The following is a 6000-nucleotide window of genomic DNA, read 5'->3' on the forward strand; positions in this document are numbered from 1 at the left end:
ATTAAAATGCCTTTATTTCTAGTCTCTAAGGTTCATTAGTTATGTTCAACATAAACTTAATCAAATGAATATATATATATATATATATATATATATATAAAAGTTGATTATATATATATAAAAGTTGATAATCAATTGAGTTGCCTGATTTTCTTTTTGAAAAAAATATTTGATGCATTTTGCAAACGAGTAGGTTTAGATTGAGTTTATTTTTTATTCAAATTTTTTTGTATTTGGATCAATTCGGACTCGGGTTCTTTCGAACTTTAATATTTTTTGATTCAAACTCATATTAAGTTGGACGGTTTTGATGGGTTCAAATAATTTTAAATTTTATAAATTATAAATATTTTAATTTGAATGTAATAATTCATTTTACTACTATGACATTATAATTTAAATTTACTTTAAAAAAATATAAATTAGATATATTTAATAAAATTATTTTGTATAAAATAATTAAAGTGCTTGTAAAATTGATTATTCTATGATATTATATGAATTAATAAAAATATATTTATTGTTCATGATTATATTATATTGACAATTGAGTATTTCTTTTATCTTTCTTATTAAATTTACCTAATACTCATATTCTAAAATATTTATTTCAAAACAAAAATATAGTATAGTAAGCCCAAACCCAAATAATATATTCATTATTGTCAAAACTCAAAAAAAATAAAAAAATAAAAAAATTGTAGCCCAAATCTCAAGTCCAAAATACCCAAATACAATTTGTAAAAGTTAATGTCCAATTCAATATCTAATTTAATAAAATAATATTTTATTACTATATTAAAATTTTAATAATATTTGATGTATTGCTAGTTGTAATTATAAACATGTATTTTAATATACTAAATTACATATAACTATTGATGTTATATATTTTATTATAATCTATAATATAATAATAGTTATAAATATATATATATTAATACTTATAAAATATATTATTTCATTATATAATACTATATCACATACTAGAGTAGTACATAATATATTAGTTATTATCATATATTATTGTTGATTATTATATTGGTTAGAATATGTTCTAAGTCCTTATACTTTTCCTACATTTGAAAGTTAACTCTCTTACTATATTATATATGCTATATCATATCAAATAGTGTGTAATATATTAATAGTTTATATATATGCATAAGTGATTAAACATTATAATATCATGTAATACTATAATTTTATTATAATCTATATTATAATAATAGTTATATATAATAGTAGTACATTATATATTACTTATTGTTTATTATTATTCTTGTTGAAATATACTCTAAGTCTCTATACTTTTCATACATTTGAAAGTTGGCCTCCAACTATATTAGATAAAGCTATATCATATCATTTCATATATTTATAGTTTATATATATGCATCGATGGCTAAATATTACAATATCATTTTACCATTTTATGTATTAATACTAATCATATGTATTAATATTTTTAATAATAGTTATATATATATATTATTATTTTATGTATTAGTAATATACAAATTTAATATATCGAGTTAGGTAATCGGTTTGATAATAGTTATATTATATATTATTATATTATCATTAAAGTTTAATTTTATAGATTTTAATAATTAATAATTTTATATATTTAATATATATAATTACAATATTAAATTTTTATTAAATTAATGTCACTTTATAATTTAATATAAAAATATTATTAATTACTTTTTCTATTAATAAATTTTTAATATGAGTATGCAATGCTTATGAATACATTTTCGAAAAAAGAAAGAATTATCATTTATTTTTATTTTAAATAATAACATAAAATTATATTAATTATTAAGGTCAATTATAAAGATGACAACAACAATGGAGGTGGAAACACAACTAAGTTCAAGCTTTTTGTGCTTTGAAAAATAAATGCAACTGAAAATATATTGAAGGATTTCAAGTAAAATCAAATACAAAGTTTGTTTAAGTGTTGAATTGTAAAGGAAATGAAAAGGCTATAGTAAAAACTAACTAAACTACTAATTACACCAATTAAATTAAAAAAAAAGTAAATTACCTAAACCTAAAAACGGAGAAGAAACTAACAACTAAGCTAAATAGATGAAAGAAAAGTTGACTCCTCTAGTTAATAGAAAAAAAAGTCTTTAAACAGCTAAGAAATTCAACCTTAACTTTGACAAAATTACCTTTAAAATGTGAGTTGACTGGGGTTTGTGTTGGACAAAATATTACCCTTGCAACAATTTTCACCTCGTCAGAAATGTGTCGCGACATCCAGGCTTTAATGTTGTGACACCCTCGACAATGGCACAAGTGTGGCTCTGGGGGTTTTCGATGTCACAACATCCACTAGCTGGTGTCGCGACATCTCTATTGGTGCCCACGATTTTTCCACTTCAACAACCTTATGATATCGCGACTTGGAAGCTTGGTGTCATGACTTTGGGCTTGATGTCGCGTTGCCACACACTCATTGTTGCGACTCAATCAACAGTCCGCACCCAGGTTGATTTCTTGTTGAAGTTTTGCATCCTCAAGGTAAAAGACTCGATGTCACAACTCCATAACATGAATGTCATGACACCCATGTTGAATATTGTTTTCCTCAAGGTCGGGCCCTTATTGTCTCTCTTTACACCAACTCGAACACATCATTAGGTTTTCTATGACACCATTTTACGAATTTGGGTCTAAAAAGGAATAAAACAAAACAATAATGATTATTAATGATAAACACTAAAAGTCAACATAAGTATGTAAAAGACTCATAAATTGCTTGAGAATAAGCTCCTCGAGTGTTATGGAGAGCCTAATTTGACGTATCAAATTACGCCAGATCAAACTTCCTCACAGTTAAGTCTTTACTTGTCCTCAAGCAAACACTTACAAGACTAGCACATGCAAAATAGACAACTCTTGAACAATGGAGAGATTTGACAACCAATTGATAGGTATGTGCATTGTAGCCAATCCTTCTACCATACAATCTAAGAATGATGCATTATAAATTCACAACTTTAGGAATAGATTACTTTAGTTCACAAACTTATAGAGTAAATAAACATAGAGGTAATCCCCCAAAAAGCAACATTATTCACATTATTCCATAAAATAAGTCATACAGATATGATGTATCTATACATGAAGGAATTTAAACTATTCATTTCTCATTAAGCTCTACAAGTTTTGGTTTTATACAGAAGGACATTAAGGACGTATAGGGCTTTTTGGCTTGTAACATTCTGAGACTTAGGTTGGTATCTATTCAAAGAACAAGCTCAGCTCAAAATGATTCAAGTAATAAGAAAAATATAACACATGGCATTGTTCCTATTTCCCCCATATGTGATTGTTAAGCTCACCATCTTATTTCTCTTTCTCTCAGATTCCTTTTCTCTTCAACAATGTGGAAGATATGGTTCGATATTAGTGAGTACATACAACTTATAGAGCACTTATGCATTATGACAATTAAAAAGTTCATTTTAAGCTCTTGAATTGATTTCTCATTTTAAGCACATTCTACAATTTTTGCTCTTTTCACTCATAATGCTTTTATCTTTATCTGTGCTTTTTATTCACTCGCTTTGATTTTGACTCTCATAATGATTTTTTTCACTCACAGTTTTCATTCTAAGCATATTTTTGTAACAATCTATATACGTATCGAACCATCTCTTCACTTTTCACTCAAATTCATTTTTAAAACCACTAAGTTGTTTTTACCTAAACTTCAATTTCCATGGCCTGATATTCATTCTATAGTGCATTTTAAGAGTAAGAACTAAGAAGGGTTGTGTTCTTAACTCAGTTTAGGCTCAAGGTTTCAAAAATGTAGGTTCGTCAAAAAAAGGTCGATCAAGGCTCAAAATTAGGGTACTAGGGATATGTATAGCATATAGGTTAATCATTTAGACTCTTAGCTAAACAAACAATGTCTTAGGTCCTTGCTTAACATCTCAATGAATACAAAACCAAAGCATTCTTCTACTTTTTTCCATGAAAATTGTGACAGCCCAAAATAGACCCTAGCCGGAATGTGGTTTCGGGACCACTAAACCGAGTCATAAAAATAATTAATTGTTATATTCTATGCTTACTATGTGTGTGCATGCATATGTGGAAATTTCATTCTCTAATTTTACCCATTTGTATGAGAAAGTATTAAATAGGGATCAAAGTGAAACATGGTGAAATATGATAGGCTAATTTTAAATGGCTTGTTGGTACATGTTAACAAAAGGTGGAGTTGCATGTCAAATAATCCCTTCCTAAGGAGGAGTGGCGGCCATGACAAGGTTATGGGCAAGGAACATGTTTCCAACATGTTTTGCTAGTGGTGTATGTAGGAAGTCATAAAATAAAGACTAGCATTAAAAAAAAATTGTTCATCCATTCTAAACACTTTGGCGAATGTCCTAAAGAAAGAAAAGAAAATTTGTTCATCCTTTCTCATCTTCTTGGCGAAAATACTAAGGGAAAAGGGGAGGATTTTTGCTTCATGCTTGGGTTGGAAGAGACCTAGAAGGAGATTTGGCTAAGTTTGCATCAAGATTAAGGTATGTATGAGGTTGTGTTGGGAGTTTCATGCATGGTTTGGTTGCTAATTTGATGTGCATGTTAGCCATGGCTCAAATCCTTGTTATGCCATGGAAATGGTATTTGGCCAAAGTTGTTATGGTGATAAAGCCATTGCATGCTAAGTGTGAAGCTTGATGATGATGCATGCAATGATGGATTATCTACTCTTGAGTAAGATTTTGAGTTTTCTTTTGTGTTTAACCATGATTGAAGTTGAATGGAGCATGATTGTCATATTCGCCATGATGCATTCATGAGCATGGTTCATGCTTCTTGCATGTTAGTTAAAATTTGTATTTTGGATGGCTATGGACACCTTGAAATTGACCATGCTCATATTGTATATATATGTTTGCACATGATGTTTTGGCTATGAAGTAAGTGATGAATATATTGGTTTAAAGAAGAAGATGTGGAAGAATGCTTGTGAAATTGCAAGCACAATTGACCTAGCACACATATAAGTGCTTGATGCTATATTATAAGTTTTGGGCCACAATGTGCAAAGCATTAACTAGTAAAATGCATGCTGTTTTTGTGAGGTATTAAGTGCAAAATTGGCCTCAACATGTACATGAATATTCGGCCTTGGGTAGCCTATTGAAGGCCTTAGCTTTTCCTTGATGCTCAAATAAATTGTATTGAATTGCTAGATGTAGTATAAAATGTGCATGACCATTGTGTATTCAAGCTAAAGAGTGGCCATATGACCATTTAAACTCCTTGTCATATTCGGCCATAAGCAAGCACAATGAGGTTTTAATAAATTGAATTTGTTTGAATTAGCTCAAGAGTTAAGAGGGCCACAATTGGACAAGGGGAAGGAAAAGGTGATCGAATAGCCGAAAAAGCCGTTCGACAACATCCGAGGTAAGTCCTCAAGAAGTGACCTTACTTGAATTATGTGAGATGAAGTATGGATGTGTATGATTATTGATTTATGTGTGTATGAGAAATTGAATGATACCCGGCTAAGTCCGAAGGCGAATATGCTTGTGAATATATGTGCGTTTGAGCCTTAGTAACGAAAATGAAATATGTATGTCCAATGATTATTGATGTATGTGTACATGAGAAATTGAATGATATCCGGGCTAAGCCCCGAAGACAATTATGCTGGAAATGATATCCGGGTTAAGACCCGAAGGCAATTGTGCTAGTGGCTATATCCGGGCTAAGACCCGAAGGCATTCGTATGCGAGTTATTCTATCCGGGCTAAGACCAAAGGCATTTGTGCACGTGATTATATCCGGTTATATTCGAAGAATCTTGGGCTGGAGGTGAGTGTTGGTTGCTGTAATGAATTCAATTAGTACACTCGAAAAGCCCAAAGGATAAGGTACGTTATATGTGCATTGGAAAGTCGACATGTTTGAGCAACATTCGCTCAATCGACTAATGAATTTCAGTTATTGAAT

This window comes from Gossypium arboreum, chromosome 8 (genome assembly GCF_025698485.1).
Source record: "Gossypium arboreum isolate Shixiya-1 chromosome 8, ASM2569848v2, whole genome shotgun sequence".
NCBI classification, from domain to species: Eukaryota; Viridiplantae; Streptophyta; class Magnoliopsida; order Malvales; family Malvaceae; genus Gossypium; species Gossypium arboreum.